At 42.2% G+C, this 20,635-nt stretch overlaps 1 long non-coding RNA gene across 1 annotated transcript in view; it reads right to left on the bottom strand.

The window, feature by feature from the left end:
- Positions 1–2,700: 2,700 nt before the first annotated feature.
- Positions 2,701–20,635, bottom strand: part of LOC109285686 (uncharacterized) — a 107,009-nt gene continuing 89,074 nt past the window's right edge. The window contains exon 7 of the long non-coding RNA XR_009455269.1: positions 2,701–3,793. This is a non-coding gene — a long non-coding RNA (uncharacterized LOC109285686). The remainder of the gene's footprint in view (positions 3,794–20,635) is intronic.

The following is a 20,635-nucleotide window of genomic DNA, read 5'->3' as shown; positions in this document are numbered from 1 at the left end:
ACAGTTTTCTAATTATGTTGTAGAATATATTTTTAAGAAAACTTATGGACATATTGTAAAAAAATACACTAGAAAGAAGTAAACACTGGGATTTTTGCATCAGTTAACAGACATCAGAGTCACCAGAAGATGGATTTCAGGTCCTACTTGTTCTTAAACAAGAACACACTGAGCATATATTCAGACTTCCCTACAAATAACTGAAACAAGTGCCAGTGTATCTAAAGGTACCTGATTACGAGTCAGTCAGAGGATGGCATCAAAGGACATTTCAAAAGTATGTTCTCAAAACATCCCAGAGGAGCGTGAGATTTTTGTTTGGGGGGACAACAGAGTTAACACAGCTGGCAAAGGAGGAACACATCAGAAGAAAACAAATTGACAGTGGTGTGTCAAAGATAATCAAATCCAGACATGCAATACTAAAATCCCGGTGGGGGATTCAAGGTAAGCAAAAAGAGTCCTGTAGTATCAAATGCTACTAAAGCAAATAAGAACGGAACGTATCTCATCATCTTTATATATATAGGGGCAAGATTTTTCAGCAGATATAAATCAGTGTGGCTTCACCAAAATAGAACGATGCTGATTTATACCCACTGAGGATTTGGCTCATAAGAATGCTAAACTTTTTAGAATCACTACCATCATTATACCACGGTGTAAACATTGAGGAGAAAAATAAGTTCAAAGAATCTATGTGCTGTTAAATAAGAAAACAATTAGTTCCCAACAGCACAATCTATCCATTTGCCAAAAAAGGTTTTATATGGTTCAGTTGGAAAAGTGCAATTCTTTCAGTAGCATGGCTAAGACTTTTTCTTTGAAAAGAAGGAATCTTATTTCCAAGGTCAACCTGAGGTTTCCTGGGTTCAGAGTAAAATGTTTTGTGGGGCTGAAGAAATATTTACTGGGTTGTAGGGAGCAGGGAGGAGATGTGTAGTTTGAACATGTTTCAAGTCAGCCTGGGAGGTCTTTTTGTTTTTAAATATTTGTGCCTCTTTGGACAACCTTTTCATGAGAAACTGGAAATGGAGAAAATGACAATTTTTACTAGTGGATTTCAGTTGGGCCACCTTCTGCAGTTATCCAATGAAGCTGCACTGTCCACATCTTCTTCCAAAATGTATTTCTTTCCCTCTGATGAATTGCTAGAGCAGTGACTTTCCTAAGGTCTGTGAACCCTTCTTTGGTAAAACAGAAAGTGTTTCTGGATTCAGTAATGCCTTTCAATCTTTGGCCATTAAAATGGGAGTGTTAAAAGAATGGCTTTATTGCAGCAAGTATGGTACAAGATAGAAATTGTTAGGTAGGGCATAAATTAATTGGCAGCATTTTACAGATTACCTTGATAATGAGCAAGTGATTGGAAGATGTTCTACTGAAGGTTGGCGGTTATCATCCATATATGGAAACAATCACTTGGTCCATGAGAGGCAGAGAAAGGTTAAAAGAAATATCAGATACTATCAATCATATTTTAAAAAAGAGAAAACTTCTTACATCTGCCAAAGGAACTTGGGGGAATTAATGTCTTTGTGTCAAAAAGACTGAGAACAAGTGAAATAGTACTACAGTGATTGCCAGAATCTTCCTTGCCTGGAGAGATAACATTGGACATGCAGTTTAACTAGGCAAGTGCCAAGAATCCTCTTGTGGCTGCTGCAGAGCTGCTGTCAGATATAAGTATATACTCTGAACCCAGTGCTACAGTCTTCTCTGTGGCTTCTTGGTTGCTTATTATACCAGGGAAACCTCCAGTGAGGTGGGCTAACCTAAAACCAGACAGGAGCTGAGGAATCAATATTTTAAGTAAAACAGCAATTATAAGAATACCTACAGCTCCCTCCAAGTAATCAAGCAAATTACCAGGAGTGGAGTAAAGAATCTAAATTGGAGAAATGAGGAAGGGATGAGGAGAAGGTCCCTTGGGTGATATATGATAGGATGCTTAGTCTGTTTAGGGGCAAAAGGTTAAGTGAAAATGTGATGAAGGAATGATCAGATCTAGTCAGATCAGAGATAGTTAAATAAAGGAATGTGCTAACCTCAGATAAATGTGAAGAATTATGCCAGTGCTTCCTGTGAGGGTGCAGGCACCCTTAAATGGAAAAGGATTCAGAGAGGGAGAGTCCCCAAATCCATAGGAAACTTAGCTGACAAAGAAACAAAGAAGAAAGTATAAAGGGAAAGAGAAACCATTTATTTCTTCCTTGCGTTGTTTCCTTTATGTCAGACTATCTGTATAAAGGAATCCAGGAGCACATATGAAAGATACTGCTGGTGTTACCGACAGAGGGCTTAATGTACATGAGAACTGGGCCCTTAACATAGGCAGGCTCTTTCTATGAGAAAGGTGCTGTTCAAGGAATCTGAAGAGGGTGCATTGAAAAGTATTGGAAGTTGTAAAGCTCTGTGGCTGGCTAATATTTCCACAGTGCATGTGGCTCCACTAATAATGGCACAGGAATTTTTCCATTACCAAGAAGCAGTGGTTTGTGAAAAAAGAAGCTTAATGCAGCAAATAAGTGGTGGGGATGGAGCCAATGTAAAACTCTTCCATACGGTTTGGTAAACCTCTATTCTTAGCACACCCAATGAAGCACATCTTAGGTAGAGGAGCAGCTGGAAACTCAGTGAGTAGCTTTATGGATAAACCCAAGTTTGGGAATGACCACAGCAATTTTGTACCTGAAGTCACTGGAGTTTCTGAACACAGCAGACTTTCAAATGCAACCTCAAATTTACAGGCTCTAAATGAAAGTCCAAATTTTCAGGTCCACAATTTTAGATTTTTACTTGTTTGCATATCCTGCAAAATCGGATTTGCGCTAGCAAAGAGCACCGCACATCAGACTTTGGGATCTCTAATCTACTGGATGCTAAAATCTGGGCTTGGTGGAATGCAAACATTTGGACACCGATATTTGTATGAGTAGTGGCTGTCAGAAACAATTTTGACAGTGGAAGTGTTTGAGGGGGAGGGTTATGCTTTTCATTGTTCATATCTGAGTGTTTGGATCATTGTGAATCTCAGAACTCAGTCTCAGTGGAATCTATCTGTACCATTTGAAAAATGGTGCAGCTCCCACGTATGCTTATGTCCAGTATGCAGTTACAATAAAGGAGGGTGGATGATGTATTTGGAATATACATGTTTAAACCCTTTTGACCCAAATCAGTCAAAATAATGCTGCCTCAATTCATACCTGTGTCTCTGTCATACTAGATACCTCCAACATGTCCCACCAGAATATTTTAGTGTCATTCAGTAGTTAAGAAAAAGACAACATGCCCACCCTAGGCTCTAATCTCAACTATCTTCCTTTTTCACAATGGGTTAAACACTGTTTCAGAAGAAGCAGCAGAAGGATGGATTTGCCCTCTTAGTATGTGCTAGTGGGCCAATGGGTGGAGAAACTGAGGCCACAACTCTAGAGAAGCTTCCTGAGTAAATATGGATTGGGGGAAAGGGGCATAACAGAGGAAGAGAAATCAGTTTTATGGAAGAGCAAATGATGGATGGCTGAATGCCAATAGAGGGCAATAAACATGTTTGCACAGTTGTAACTATTAAAGGTTATTTTACTTTTAATTCTTTGTGGTAGTTGCTCTTATTCCTTACAGAACCCTTGATTTTCACTTGCTAGATGCTTGGATGCGCTTGTCATACCCAGAAAGGTGATTTCAGTTCCTGGATGCCAGGAAACCTTTCCAGTGATCAAAACACAGCTGCACAGGCTTGCTTGATCTGTTAATGGGTGCCACAACTCTGGGGTATAGCTGTCTATACCTGTGAAAATAGATATAATTAGTATAACAGATATCATATGTATATGCAAATCCAGTAGGTAAAAATGACTTGTAATAAGACAAGGTTTTCATTTGCCAAACCTAATCAAAGTATCTGAGTAGCATAATCAAACACATATGACCTACATTTGAAACACTACTACTGTAGTGACTCCAATGCACTCTTTTCTATTTTGTTTTACATTTGGTCTTTTTTTACAGTGTTTTTTAAATGTTTTTCATTTTTTAAAAACAGGTTATTTTAACTACATGTTCTCAGTCCATGTCTGTCCCTGAGGCTGAAATTTATAACGCGGTTTCCATTTCTTTCCAGAAGTGGGCACAACATAATTCACAGGCCTACATGAATTGTCACTCACTGGACACAGCTCAGGTTTTAAGGCAATGAAAAGAGTAAACTGCTGTGTGTTTTATACCAATAGTTTTCAGTACATGGCAGGGAGCAGAATATTTTCTTGCTGGTTTTTCTGTTCATTACTAAAATGTATACACTCAGCATCAGTAATATTCAGAGAGTCAAAGGACAATTTCAGTGTGTCCTTTTATATTAGGATAGTTAGTATTACAATTATACCTTCTTGCCCTGGTCTTTTTTTCTCCTCTTTCATCTGGTCAGAATAGATCCTCATTAACTTCCTTCTTATCAAAGACATTGAGCACATGCTTAAACTTTAGCAACATAAATAGTCACACTGAAGTCAATGGGAACTCTCACATGCTTAAAGATAAGCACCTGCTGGAGTTCTTTTTTGAATGTATTCAACTCCTGATTGAATGCCTACTGAGGTTAATAGGAACTGTTCCTTTTACATCAGTGGTCTTTGGATCAGGCCTTAAAATTTAGCATGTGAATAATGATGTTAGATGCTCAACATTATTTGTAGTCCACCAAAGCTTTGTTTAGACTAAGTATATCTTCTTGGAGTACAAGAAATGAAAATATAAGTGCTTTACTTAATGTTTGATGACTTCCTCCACAATAGCTATGTTGGAATTTTTCATTTTATTTCTTTCCATAGGTTCTGAGTAAAGATATTATTAAGGCTTTCATCATTAGCTTACATAGTTAGGTATTTTATCAGAGTGCATACAGGTGGGTGCAAAGTCCTAATTAAATTAGCCCCCAAATCAGAAGGATCGTTTACTATAACCTTGAGCAATTATTGGGGGATCCTCAAGAGAGCTCTTTCCATATAGGAATATATTGAATGAAATAGTTATGCAGATTGAATAACTTTTGAAATTCCAACCTTTGGAAAATAATGGCTTATGTATCACCACACTATGCATAATAAGAACACATCAGACAGACAGCTATAGCTGTTACAGACAGCTAGCTATAGCTGTTATCTAATTAGATAGATTAGCTGACAATTATTGAAAGGATTTTATCCTACAAAATTTATTAATGCAAAGGAGGTATATCCAAAATATGCTGCTGCTGATGCAGTTTTACTTTTATTATTAAGAACACTTTTAGAATTATGAAATCCTCATTTATAATGAACAATATAGGGAAGGAGATAAAAGAATCAGTTGAGTTCAGACAAATAGATCCCAGCCTTCTCCCCCATGTAATCTGAAGTGACTGTGAATGATTTGGGAGCTTCTGAATAGAAAATTGTGACAGATTTTTGTATAAACTATTGTGTTTTCTGGGATAAAAGATTGACACCTATGGTAGTTAAAACTTGAACAGAAGTGCCCCTCTGAGTCATTTATCACTCATTGTTGCTTTTGACTCATTATGGATTTGATTCTTTGCCCGCAGAAGTCAATAGTGGGGCTTTTATTTATTTCAGTGGTGCAAAAACCAGGGCTCTATATATTCATGACCCGCAGGGCCCAGTTTTGTGAGCTTCTCCTGATGTAAATGGGAGTCAAAGGCACACAGCACCTCAGTCCTCTGCAGTACTAGCTCAGAAACAAATTGCTGTGTCAAATTTTTCTCTCAGCATTGATGCAAATTGTCATTTTATCGCTGGTTACTGAATTTCTCTAGCTGGAAGGGGTGATGGTGTTGTTTGCTTTGTTGTTGTGTGTATGGGGAAGTGAAAGAAATATGTAAATCCTGTTTGAACTGAGACTAAGTAAGAAAAGTCTTTGTCTGTGCTAGGTATTTTCAAATTATCTTATCAACTTGTGTACCTAAAGCCACAATTCCTGTTGAGAGAAATTAATATAAATCTAAAGTGCTGGAAATATGTTGCCAATGCTCTTTATTGAATAATTATTTTTGATGGCGTGAACAATTAACACCAACTAGATGATGACCTAATGACAATTTCAGTGACAATACTACTCAGCTTTTCCAGTTTGCTTATTTTTGAGCCTAAAAACCTTGACAATCTCTCATAGTAGGAATATTTTAAATAGAAACATACAAATTAAAGTGCCTGCCAGATGCATGGAGGGCTTTACTCAGCTGCTGCTGAAGTCAATGACAAAGTTTCATTGACTCTAGTGATATAAGAGCGAGCCTCCACTGTACTTGTACACTACTTTGTGGTAATGTGGCAAACGTTTTAATGACTAGTTAATAAATGTTTCCAATACATATTTCTTGAAGAAGAGTCAGTGGAAGTGTTGCCCTGTGGGGTCAGGCCAACTCTCAGGATCTCAATATTGCACTGTTAGACAGGAGGGTGTGACACAATTGCATATACAAACACACAAATCAATTAGGTGCGTACACACACACACTACCAACTCACGTACATACACATCCAAACCAGCCTAGGCACATGCATACCTATCACCAATTCAAGCACATACACCCCAAAAGTTAGACACAGATCACTAATTCGTATATCATGCACACAATGACATATATCTATCTATTTATATAGACACATACACACACACACACACACACAACCCACCTACACATACACACAGGTAAGTTCCTAACTTGGATGGTACAGTGTGTGTGTGTGTGCTTGGGGTACCTGGGATACTTGGGGGAAGGTTAAGGTGAGAAAGAGAGAGTTAAAGTATAGAGAGTGAAAGTTGCCAGAACCAGTGAACTAGAGGGAAGGTGACTGAGGCTTGGGTTTACTTAAGATCAAGTGGTCCCAGGGCTACTCAAGGTCACTGGTGCACCAGGGGGGAAGGAAGCCTGGTGGCAAGGAGGGGACAGCCAGGAAAGAGAGAGAGACAGAAACCTGGGAGCTTGGGGCTGGAAACTAAGGCAGACAGCTGAGATATTGTGGGAGGTGGGGAGGCAGATAAGTGGTGGCAAGGAGGAGACAGCCAGGAGAGAAACTGAGGCAGAAACCTGGTTGCTCAGGGGAAAAGGAAAAGGCAGTGGGGATAAAGCAGTGGCAAAGAAACAGGTGGTTTGGAGGCAGAGAGGAGCTCAGGACAGGTGTTGGAGGTGGCAGTGAGCCAGAAGCAGGAGAGGGAGAAATGAAACAGAAGTTAGAGGGATGAGGAGCAGGGCCAAACCATAGTAAAGCAAAACCCAACCCAGGGGTCCAAATAACAGGTTTATTAAACAGACAACATGCTACACAGACCCATGAAGTTATTGGTTCACACACACACACACACACACACACACAATGGCAGCAGGAGAAAGGGACTCAGTGGAAGGTCTGGAGTCCAGGTAGGGAAGAGAAGCAGAGTCCAAGTCCTTGGTTGAAGAGAGGGTGGGGGGTGATAGCTACCTATCCAGGCTGGAAAGGCGTCTTTGTCCAGCAGGTGTTGTCCAGAGGGGGGTCGCCAGCAGGGCCTCTGAGTGGATAGGTGGTGTGGCATGGTGCTGGTCCAGATAGAGAGGGCGTCCCAAGGAGTCAGTCTTCACTACTCCTTTTATGGGGCAGACTACCTCTGATCTCCTATGGGGAGGGCCTGTCCAGGCAAGGTCAGTCCTATTCCAGAGGGCTCCCGACGTTCTTACTGAGCATGAGCAGCCTGGCACAATGGTGGGTTGCCTCATCTTTTGTGTCTTAAATGCTGGGGGTGGTTCCAAGGGCTGGGTCATTGGTCCAAGTATTGATGTTGATGGTTCGGTCATTTAGAGGGAGCTATTTTAAACCTACTGCCACTGTCTCTCAAGCACCCTCATTCATCCCCATTCATTCAGGAACCAAGTTACATAGGAGGGGTAGGTGTGAGTCATGGGTTACACAACCGTGCCTGGGGACAGGACAGAGACTTGACAAACAAAATGGAAACTTGACATGACTTATGCTAACTTACATATGTAGGCCTAAGTCATATAGTACCAGTAAAACAGTAATATAGAATAGTAAAAAATCAATATAAGCATAATAATTATACAATATAAAGGAGAAAAAACCCAAAACTAATACAACTTGCTACCAAAATAAAATTCTGAAGCTTATCCTATGTCTTAGCTCACTTATACTTATCTTTAGGGACTAGAGAGGGAGAGACAAAGTTAGAAATGGTTGGGGAAGGGGAGATAATGCATTTTAAAAGAAAAAAAGAAAAACTGGGGGTTTTGCTACAGAATAAATGTGAACATGTGTCTGTTTTATTCTTTATCATGTTTCAGAAGAATTCTCATAGGACACAGCAGGGCTTAAGCTCATGCCTAAAATTAAGGAAATTCTTAAATAACAGTTGGCATCTAGATGCTCCTTTGAATCAGGAACTAAATCAAGATAAAATCTAGCTCGGGGTGCCAATCTCCTAGGGGTGCCTAGGTAACAGCTGCTACTGATTTGGTGGTGATGGCAGGGATCTATGGGTGGAAGCACAGATCCACATTCAGGAAGTGATGTGCTTTTGGGTGTCAGTGATGGGAGTCTAGGGCCACCAGCAGTAGGGCAAGTAAGGGCAAACCTCGCCTGCCCCTCTGCCATCAATAGCTGTGTCCACTGGGGCTCAAGGAACCCAAATTCTGTGGTAGGCCACATTCCACTAGCCTTGCCCTCAATTCCCAATACTACCCCAGATTACCAGTGGGCTGAATAGAATGGTTCTGCAAGCCATGTTTGACATCCCTGTTCTAGCTCTCAACCACAGCAGCTGTAAACTCACAGAGGCCCACTGACATCAACTATTGAGTCCAATGGGCCTGTGATAATTTACAGTACTTGAAGACCTACACTAAAGTAATTAGAAACAAATAAGGCTCAGATTGAGCAAAACACTTAAGCATATACTGGGATTTATGGCTATGTCTATGTGCCAATGACTTTAAGTGCAAGCTTAAGAATTTTACCAAATTGTCTTTTAAGGCTGGGGACAGAAATTATAGATAAACTGGTATAAGTGATCAAAAATCAGTTTAGATCTGTAACACAACAGAAGTTAAGCCCACATAAACAGCTTTCAAAATAGCTGAAATTGGTTTAAGATAAACATGGATGAATGCAGTATCAGAATTAACTAACTTAGGTTAAATTGGTTTATTGGACTTCTGCCACAGATGCCCTCCAGATTCGAGTTCACTTGCAGACTCCCAGCATCCCAGGATCCTTTGCACCTCCACCCTTCCAGCATGGGTGGGCTAGCCTTGGGTCAAGCTGTCTGCTCCAGCTGAGCAGGGAGGTGTGCTTTAAAGTCCCCTGGCTTCTGGCCTGGGCCACTAAAGGCATGTGTCTGCATTTCTGGAATCAAAAGTGAATGTCTGTTCACTTGCTTATTGGTTCAGTCTATGCAGCTTAGGCTACCTGAGACGATTGAATCGATTAAACCATGGGCTTTTTGACTGTCTGTACTTAGCCTAAAAGTAAAAGGAGAGAATGGTTTAGAAAATGGGGAAGTAATGAGCAAAACAGATTAGTAGTGTTTTGGGAGGGGGGGAATACTTAATTAGGTCACTGAGCACAACTAAATCCTCAGAGTTGCTTATTCTGATCTAACACATTCAGTATTATCCTATGAACTTTAAAGTGTCTTGCAACCTATGAATTCACTTACGAATCTGCTCTATCAGATGCTCACAGTCAACCAGTGCTGATGGTAATGGGTTTTACCAGAAAAAAATCACACTTACACTGTTATTTCATTGCTATTACAGTCTGATGTCTCTGTAATGGGGAGCTCAGTGCAGCTCTTAAAATGATAACACACATATCTGCCTCAATAATGCTTAAAATGACTGACGTTTTGGTGTGCTGTTAATAGGATTTACTAGCCACAAGCCCTCTTGAAAACTGAGGAAGAAGATACATATAGTTAAAAAGCTAGATGAAATACTAGTTGATATATATTTAATATCTCTTGGTAAAAAGCTTTTAGAGTAACAAAAATACTCATTCACTGTTACATTATTCTGTGAAAAATCAGCAGTGTTACACTAGCATATAATTAGAGCAGTGTTTTTCAACCTGTGTTCTGGGGACCCCTGGGGGTCCACAGACTATGTCTAAGGGGTCCACTAAAGATGACTATGATCAATCAAAAGTATGTCAATACCCACACTTACAACTCAAAGGGGTCCACACCTTCATTCAAAAGAGTTCTGCACCTCCATTTGAAATTTTTTACAGATCCATCCGCAAGTGAAAAAAAGTTGAAAACCACTGAACTAGATCAAGAAAGGAGAGAATCATGTTCTGCACCTTTTTGTTAAACAGTGATAGCCGAGGCAGAAACCATAATCCTGTCTCGTACATTAACAAACAGAGTGTATGCATAGTCTATAACAAAAAGCATAAGTTATCAGCTTTTCAAGACAATCATTTGTTTTTCTACATACATTTCAAAATAGCTGACAAGATCTTGACCATTTGTAAGAATCCCCAAGTCATACGCCAATAGGATAAAAATCTTTTTTGTTATAAAAATGGGATGAGGAGAGAGGGAAAGGAAAGGTTTGTTAAGTTTGGTACACTATTAAAATGTTTAATCATAGCCTAGAGCTAAAGCAAGTATTATGTCTGAGGTTCCTACTTGTCAGAGTGCCTGGAAAGTATGTAACAATTTTTTTTTGTTTTCCTTTTGAAAGAGATGCACCAAGTCACTAAAATGTAGACCCATTGCTAGGAATGAAGTTGTGGAAGCAGATAGAGTAAAATGTATACAAGGTGGGAAGGAAGGAATACAAAAAGTGAATTTAAAACTCAGTTTTACTCCAAGTACAGATAATTTACATTTTCTTCTTGTCATACTCATCCAAAATATTCCATGTCGTATTGTATGGTATAAGGGAAATGGGCTATAGAGGTGGTAAGGTGAGAGTCACTGAAAGAAATTTGAATACTTTGATGATTTGCTTAAAGCAATGTTAGGGAAGGTAAGAGGGACAGTGATGTTCAACCTGCAGGCCAGTCTGAGAGTGGTGGGAACCCATGCTTTGGACACATGTCTTGAATGAAAGTCGGAAATCCTTGTTCTGTTTTTGGCTGTGGTTACAGATGCTTTACCAGACAGTACACGGGGCTCACTGGTTTTGTCTGCAGCATTCAAAAATACTTTTTCTTTTGTGAGATAGTCTGTATATTTACATCAGACATTAGGCCAACTGAATGACTTGCTTGAAAGGATAAATATGTTCAAGATAGTTTACTAGGGATGTCTTAATCTGGCAAGTAGATATGAATTGACTGTAGCCATCTGCTGTGGTTGGATACAATCACTTCACGCAGTCTAACATATTTAGTGCAGTAGTAAAAAATCCTGCTTAATGAAAATGAGGATAACAACAATAGCAGCAACAATGGCAATTCCTTTTTGTCAGAAATTTCCTTGGCATGTGAAAGGAGAAAACTTAGGATTTCTTTATATGGCAGACTGCAGTGCACCATAGAGATACCTGAACTTTAAACGAGGTTCCGGAATCAGTCTAGTCACAGCTGCACAGAGCTCCTTGCAGACTAATTTACCCTGCTAAGTCCCAAATAATAATCAAATGTAATCCTTCTATTTTTAGAAACTATTAACTCCCTCTTTTTTTTTTGTAATTGTCTTTAATGGCTCCATATACACTGAGAATTGCTTCCATGGACCAAACAGTCTAGAATACTGTGAGAAACTTGCACGCACCATATAAAGCATATGATTCCATGATTCATTAAGCCTAATTTATTGCATGTGTAATTAGGTACCTCTGAGTTAAACCCAGGTCTCCAGAGATAATAATACTTAGAACTTATATAGGGCTTTTCATCTTCAAAGTGCTGCACAAACATTAGCTAATTAACAACATAATAAGACATGAAAGGCCAGTGTACTTACCCACTGTGCTGTCTAGTCCTTGTATAATTCAGATTCTGAAGTTTTTAAATGTAAGAACCAATTTTTTTTTTTTGGGGGGGGTGTCAGGGTGGGGGGGTTACTTGTATTTTTTTCCATCAAAACTCGTAAGTTTTGTGCAAGCAAAATTAAAAGGAGGTGATGGAATCCTCAGAGTGATTCTCTTCTCTACTAGTATTTATTGCTTTTGATGAACAGTAGAAAGATATAACTACTCATCAGTGAAAGAAAGTCTGTACAGTTCAAGCTACTACACTAACTAACTCTTACAGACTTTATTCTGTCCGTGGTTCCTGTTGGAACTCTGTGAGCCTCTGAGCTTGGAAAACACTATGATCGTTTCTGAGGTTTCCTTGAGAATAAACTGCACATGGCTTCCTGGTGTGACCTATGCCCACCTCCTTCCTAGGGCAAGCTTATTACAATCAGACAATGAACTTGTGGCCGTGTGCAAACAAAACTTTTTTTTTTAACAGAAATTATCAGTGCCAGTAAAGCAAAGACTAACAGATTGCATCTACACATGTGCTTAAGTGTGGAGTAGACTAATTACTGCAGAGTATAGCATCACCATCTACACATTTACAGCAGGGTAATTAACTGCAATTAAATGTACATGTAAGTGCCAAGTGCAGGTGTAAATTGCACCTGGTCAGCCCAGGCAGCAGGGAAAGAGATGCCTTCCTGCCACCTAGCCACACAACTCTGCACTTTCAGTGCCCTCCTGCCTCAGACAGTCCCTCCACTGCCTGGTGCTTCCACCTGGACCCCAGGGCTATACCACCATTGTTCCAGCCCTGGTATAAACTGCTCAATCCTGGTTCAAATTGCTGCTGTCTCAGGCACACTTATAGATGCTGCATTTGGGAGTAGTTTACTCTGGCTTAGGCTGCTCTGGAGGTTACTGTTTCAAATTAATTATTCATGTAGCGGCACCCATAGAGATGCTGTTCGCTTCTGTCTGTACAAATGTTCATGTTTCCCTGCCTTTCCCTTTTTCCTTAAAGTTTTTTGCAGATATTTTCTACGTGGCCTGTTATATTTTGGCTATCATTTGTACAAAGTTATCACAACTACATTGAAAGTACGCACACTGAAAACTGCGGGTAGATTATATCAGGCTTATTTCTAACTTATTTTTTTCCCTGTGGGGCACAGTGATGCAGACAAATGACACCAGCATATCTTTGGCATTCCATAGCAGCATATCTTTTTCCATTCCAAATAATGTATGATGCTGCCCGCTTGGGACTTTGGTTGCACCAAACTGTAGAGAATTTGCAAGCTAGTGAAAGATACAGGAAGCATGCCAGTGAGCTGCTAAATACTACGTAGTCCTTGACTGCACATATAAAACTCCTCAGAAACAAAGAAATGATTCAGAGTGACTGGTTGTTTAGTCAGAATCTGGATTACAAGTGAAGATGAGATGCTCCAAGGACCTGGAATGATACTTGCGGTTCTATGATGAAATCAGCAAACCCTTGCAGAACAGTCCAGCCCAGCCCAAACCCTAAAAGCCAACCATCTTGCAATAGTAATGGGTACATGAGATCCTCCCAGAAACACAGGGGCTAATTAAAATTGCTACAGTTTTAAAACGCTAAGGTAGAACAGAACTGCCAAAAAGTTTTATACCTAACACATGAATTCTAACTTTCCTTTGCTTATTTGTGTTTATTTGTATGGTTTAATTTGCTTGGAGCAGCCTTGAATAAAGCAGGCATTGCAAAGGTAATCAAATGGGCATTTGAAAGTATTGCTAGGCATGGATCATGCTGTTGAGTAAAGTTTTTAATGCGAACCAATTGATTATTAAAATCAAGTATTATACTTCTCAAATCAGCTTGTATAACGGCATCTACAGTACTATAGGAGATACTATAAAGCTGCACCAACATCAGTGTTCCCTAAAATATTTACAAATGCAACTTTTTACTGCTTTCCTGTTTATAGCTTAGAATTACACAGATCTGGAGTGAAGACTAAAGTGGTTTTTTTTAGAAATCAAAGGTTATGCGCAGTTTCAGAACAGCAAATTTAGCAAAGCAAAGAAGGGAAACAGTTTAGAAATTAGCAAAAGGGCTATTTCAATTTTGTCAGCAATCCTATTGATGCTACCTGGTAAGACTTGTTTTAGCTGTTTTAAATGTATGTATATAGGATAGATATAAAATTTTGCTAAAACAATTTATAGTTCTTTAATTATAAATCATGTGCATTAGTTTTAACTTCACAATGCATATTTCTGGCTTTTTGCTAGGAAATAACAGGGATCAATTTATATACATCTATCCCTTTGGAATTTTAATTATTTTTCCCAGGCACACTGCCTAAAGGAGTGCTATATATTGCATAAGAATTTCAAGGGCAATTATAATAAAGGTGAGCTAGCTGGCTAGTTCTTGTTTCAGTTGTTTTGCTCAGCAAAGGAATCTGTTGAGCTACTTACAGTACAAGAGAGTGGTTTGGGTATTCTTAGGTCCTCCTCAATAATTACAAGATCCGTTTTCTGTAATGAGTAGACAGTACCTATGCCTATCAGTGTGTTCTCCATGTGCCATATCCTGAGAACTGGCTTACGCTTTTGCCACCATAGCATACTCTTCACTGTATCTTTTTTCATAACTGAGTTTTTCTCTTGACAATGACTTCCTATTGGAGTGTACCTGGTTTTCATCTGGTTTTGGTACCTTATGTCTAAAAGAAGAGATAAAGGAAAATGCATTTTCAAGCTGGAAAGGTAAATTAAGCTATTATTTGCATAAATATTGATATGTTAGCACTTTCTTTAAATGCAGATGATACTCCAACATCATCTCATTCAGTAGCCCAGTGAGCATTTTTTCTCAGATTTTGCTGTCTTTATTATAAGAATGGCCTGGGTTTGCCACAAAATTGGCCTTTAAAGCAGCTTAAATGCCCTTTTGCAGTGCGCTTTAATGGCATTGCTGTTTGCACACTGAGCGGCATATTCCGCTTTAAATGACTTTGTAATATAGCAAGATAAAACACTTCCAAGGTGCTTTAGTTTGCTACCTAACAAAGTGCAACAGTGCGCTGGAAGCTGAAGTTCTTGGGGCTTGGCAGGCTTCTGTCACCCCATGCACCGTTCCCACCGCCTTCTCCCACTGCCAGCACATCCAGCCATCTTGCCACTCTGTTCCGGGGGCAAGCCAGCCATTCCTGGGCATCCCAGGTGAGGGGAAGGTGATGGAGATGGTGCAGGGGTGCTGAGCTTACCTGCCTTTCCCACAGTGGGGGTAGGGGGTGAACTGCTGCTGGATCACACAGCCCCTGAGCTGTGGGGAACCCCACAGTGGTGGAGCCCCCCAGATGGCACCTACCCACTGGCACCAGCCTGGGTGGTCCCAGGGGGCACTGTAGCCATGGAGGGAAGCACCAGACCCCGCACAGCTCAGGGGCTGGGTGACCCGGCAGCAGTCCATGCAGGCAGGCTCAACTGCAGAAGAAAAAAAGCAGCAAGGAGCCTGATCTTTTATTTTCTTCCTGGAGCATGCTTGCTTGCCAGACCTATGTGGGGGGGCCCAGTGTTACCCCTCATGGCTTCAGGGGGTGGCAGGGCTGGTGCTTCCCTCCGCAACTGTGGCACCCCCCAGGACTGCCCGGGCTGGGTGCCAGCAGGCGAATGCCACCACCATGGAGGGAAGCACTGGGCCTGTGCACAGCTCAGGGACTGTTCAGGCCACTGGCATCTGGCCTCCTGTCTTGCCACTGCCAAAGGCAGGTAAGGCTCAGTCCCCAACCCTTGTGTACATACTACGGGGGTTTACTTTGGTTTAATTCTCCCTAAATAGGAACGGTGGAAATGGTGGGTTCTTAAAAACCCACCATTTCAATTTAGGGAGAACTAAACCAAATTAAACCCCCATGGTGTGGACAAGCACCCTTGGAGACTATTTCAAACTAGCTAAGTTCTTCAGTGACTTTTCTTATAGTTACCTATCCAGGACATACACAGTATATATAGTTACTTATCCAGGACATACTTCTTTCAGTTAATTTTTTTTTTTAAGGACAATTTTTCATATTCCAAGCCAAATCAATTCCAAATCCATGAGTCATTCAAGAACCATATGTGGCCCTACTACTGGCAAACATAGTCCACCCCTACTTGGGGCTTCAGATATTTCCAAATCATTTGGCAGGCATCCTACGTGCAGGCCTGAGCCTGGAGGCTTGGGGTCTGGATGTCCTTGAGTTTCGCTTGCCCTCAGCCATATGGCTGCAGGAGCAAGCTAAAGAGGAGTCTCCTATTTCCATAAAGTGGGCATAAAGCCAAGATCTTACGACTGGAAATGAAAGTGGGAGGTTCATTATATATTACCTCCATGGGTACTACTCGTTGCCAGAGTAAAACTGCCTTACTGGTCATGGTGTTTCTCCTGCCCGGTAAGTATTACATGATGGAACTGTGATTTGATAATCATTATCCAAGGTATGAGAATGTGGGAAAAATGCTTGGAGGATCATCTCCTCTTGCTTATTAGAATGAGAAGCTTGTTAAAAAACAGCAACTCAAACAACTCAGCCTACAAGTTCAAAAAAGACCATGCAATCACCATGCATTTATAAAGAAAATCCTAGACAGCACCTTTCCTTGTACTAGCCATAAACATTGGAAATTCCACAGATGTGGTTCACCCTGACCTCTCCCATAAGCCACTGCTTCAATTAGAAAAATGAACCTCTTACTTTTACCTCTTACTCTCCTTTATGTACTAGAGACAGTAATCACCAGCAGACTTTATCTTCTGTTACTGCATGAAACATAGATCAAGACTGTTGGCTGAAATGATATTTTCCTTTGTATAAAGAGAATACTTGGGGATTTATTCCATTTAATCTAGGAGACAAATATTTAGCCTTACTTAAAACTGATATGTGGCAATCATTCTCCTTTGCCAGCAACTTTTATTTGCAATCTTGAGAAGGAAGACTTTCATTCAGAAAACAAGGGTCTTCTAAGTCCCCTTAAATTTTCAGGAGCTGGTTTCAATACAACTAAGGTTACCTTCCAATCCAGGAATATTTACCTCCTCTCACACTATGCATTTTTCCAATGAAAGAGGACAGTGATCACACAGGTAATGGAAGATACAGCCCTCCATTTTGTATCTTCTTAATGGCATATATGTAAAGTAATGTATGTAGATGTTACAGCATTGGCTTTGTCTTTCACTAGCATTTGCTGTGGCAAACATTCTGTCTTTAATACCATCGAAGAACATCAGCACTGGCTGAATTAGTTTCATTAGGGGCAGGTCATGTCAGACCAACCTGATTGCCTTTTACGATCAGGTCACAAAAGCATTGGATGCAGGTGTCGCTGTGGATGTAGTCTTTCTGGACTTCAGCAAGGCCTTTGACACTGTCTCTCACCCCATCCTCATTAAAAAACTAGGCAACTGTGGCATCGATGCCTACACGGTCAGATGGATTGCTAATTGGCTGAAGGGTTGTACTCAGAGGGTGGTGGTGGACAGTTCATATTCGACCTGGGGGGAAGTGGGCAGTGGAGTCCCCCAGGGCTCAGTCCTTGGACCCGCGCTGTTCAATTTCTTTATCAGCGATTTGGATGATGGGGTGAAAAGCAACCTGTTCAAATTCGCTGATGATACCAAAATTTGGGGTGAGGTGGGCATGCTACTAGGGAGGGAAAGACTGCAGAAAGACCTGGATAGGTTGCAAGGTTGGGCTGACAAAAAACAGGATGCGTTTCAATATGGACAAGTGCAGGGTGCTGCACTTGGGCAGTAGTAACTGGCAACACGCTTATAAGATGGGAAACACCCTTCTTGAGAGCATGGAGGCAGAAAGGGATCTTGGAGTCATCACTGACTCCAAGATGAACATGGGCCGACAATGTGAGGTCACGGTCGGCAGGGCTAACCGGACCCTATCGTGCATCCACAGGTGCATCTCAAGTAGGGCCAAGGAGGTGATCCTCCCCCTCTACGCGACACTGGTCAGGCCACAGCTGGAGTACTGTGTCCAGTTCTGGATGCCCCACTTCAAGAAGGATGTGGACAAGATTGAGAGGGTCCAGAGGAGGGCCACCCGCATGATCCGGGGACAGCAGGGCAGACCCTACAATGAGAGGCTACAGGACCTGAACCTGTTCAGCCTTCACAAGAGAAGGACCTTGTGACCATCTATAAACTCACTAGGGGGGACCAGAAGGGTTTGGGGGAGACCTTGTTTCCCCTAGCGCCCCCCGGGATAACAAGAAATAACAGCCACAAGTTGTTGGAAAGTAGGTTTAGATTAGACATCCGTAGGAACTACTTCACAGTCAGGGCAGCTAGGATCTGGAACCAACTTCCAAGGGAAGTGGTGCTGGCTCCTACCCTGGGGGTCTTTAAGAAGCGGCTCGATGCCTACATGGCTGGGGTCACTTGAGCCCAGTTTCTCTCCTGCCCAGGCAGGGGGTCAGACTTGAAGATCTACAAGGTCCCTTCCGACCCTACTTCTATGATTCTATGATATGATTCTATGAATTGAAAGTGAAAAGAAGTTATGCATGTTTTGCTGTTAGTTGGAATTTAGGAGGTAAAATCACTTATCTTGCTCTTCCGACACTGCCACGGTGCCCACAGTCCTCCCTTTTCATTCTTCTGTTCTTTTATCATCACATTCATCTTCTTTAGGGAGGATGAAAAACCCTTTGCTATTAGATTCTTTCCCAAACAATTTTAGATCATGTAATAATTCAGTTACCCGGTAGAGGAAATAACAGAATCTCTAGCTCTGAATCTTATCTAAGAACTTATATAGCTCCATTACTATGGTGTGTTAGTACCTCCCAAGAAAGTTAGCCTGACAACAGGTATTGTTAGCCCTATTTTACATAGGAGGCACAGCAAGGTTGCATGGAACAGAACTGAGGATTGAACTAAGATCTCCTGGGCCCCAAGTACAAGTTTCATGTCCCTGGGTCGTAAGTACTTCCTTCTGCACTATTCTATTTTCTAGCACTTTCAACTTTGCTCGTAGAAAGGTAAGACAGTTTGAATGGACTTTACTTAGAGGAGTAAAAAGGATAAGAGGCAGCAAAGAAAAAGGTATCAACAGATGTACAGGTGTTTGTGCTTCAGTATGACTGTCTTTCAAACCTGTGACAAGACAGGGCTCTTTTTGTGCTAACAGAGAGCTGTGATTCTGCTGAGAGCTAAGTGTCAATGCTGACTGGCCAAGACAAAATGAGCTGCTTCAGTCAGGCATCTGGACAAGTTATAGTAGTTATGGCAACATATGGACATAAGAGGTGGCTTGAACAGTAGTGGATATCTATCTATATACAGTACTTTAATTTCTTCTACAATGGTAAGTAAGCAACAATGGAAAAAAGAGCAATTAATGAGCTATACCGGGGGAGGCAACGTTTTTTGGCCTGAGTGCCGAAAAAACCCACAATGCCTACCTTGGAAGGTGCTGGAGCGCCGGCATGCCAGAAAAACAAAATGAGGGTAGGGGATACATGGTAGGATGCACTGCATATGAGTATAGTTAATAATCACAAATGTTGCCCTTTTTACGGTAAATACCAGATTGTCTAAAAATTGTAAACCTGGTGACAATAAATAACACTTGATACTCCCTTTGATCTTGTGTATTTGTTTTGTGCGGGTCCCCCCACAACAGTTCCCTAGCCCTGCTTCTGCCCCTCGTCCCCCACTCAAAGCCCCTGCCCCCAAGCCCTGCTGCCCCTTCCCCCCGCCCAAAGCCCCTGTCCCCCAGCCCAGGCTCCATGGCTGCAAGAAGTTGCTGCCTCCCTGCCCCAGCCTCAGCTTCGTCCCAGCCCTGACCTCAGCCCTGACCTGGTCCTGGCCCCGACCCCAGCCCCGGCCCCCTCTCAGCCCTAGACCCCGCCCTGGGCTCTGGGGAGGCAGCAGATACAGGCAATGCTTCCCAGTGTGATGCCCTCACTGCCGCTTCTGCAGAGCAGCATGTGGAACCTGGTGCGGCAGGGCACAGCAGGGGGGTGCAGAAAGCTGCCTGCCACTCTGAGCTCCCAGCTGCCCTGGCCACATTTCCCCTGAGGGCAGGGACAGCAGCGAGGGGCACAACTCTGCATGCTGCCCATGCTGCTCCCGTGCACCACGAACGACGCGTGCCTCTGGTGGCTGGGGGGGCACCGCGGCGGCAGAAGCGCAGCAGTGGTGGTGGGAGCATGGCGGAGGTAAGTGGGGGAACTCCCACAGATGCCACTGGCACTGTCGGCACGGGGGGAGGGGTGGCGAGCGCCGACTAAGGGTCGGCGACCACCCACAGCTGTCTCCGGCAGCATCAGCATTGGCCATCACAGACTGCCTGAAGATGCTGCTGGCGGTGTTGGTGGCAGGGTGGGAAGCAGTGACTGCCTGCAGGTGCCACCGACTGTGTCGGCGGTGCCTTTTTGCAGGGGGTGCACCACCACACACAGGGGGTGCATGTGTACCCATGTACACCCCCTATGTGTCACCCTTACTGTGCACACAGGGGAAGTGTGACCCTGGGAGTGCAGAGTTTGCAGCAGCAGGCAGCTTCTCTGTGTGGCCCCTCTGTGTACTGCCTCTCCGGGCCACACATGCTGAACTCCCGGTCCTGCTGCCCTCCCCTGGGCCCTCTGGAGCACAGAGTGTGTGAC

The sequence above is a fragment of the Alligator mississippiensis genome, chromosome 10 (assembly GCF_030867095.1).
Source record: "Alligator mississippiensis isolate rAllMis1 chromosome 10, rAllMis1, whole genome shotgun sequence".
NCBI classification, from domain to species: domain Eukaryota; kingdom Metazoa; phylum Chordata; order Crocodylia; family Alligatoridae; genus Alligator; species Alligator mississippiensis.
This window is presented reverse-complemented; position numbering and strand designations above follow the sequence as displayed.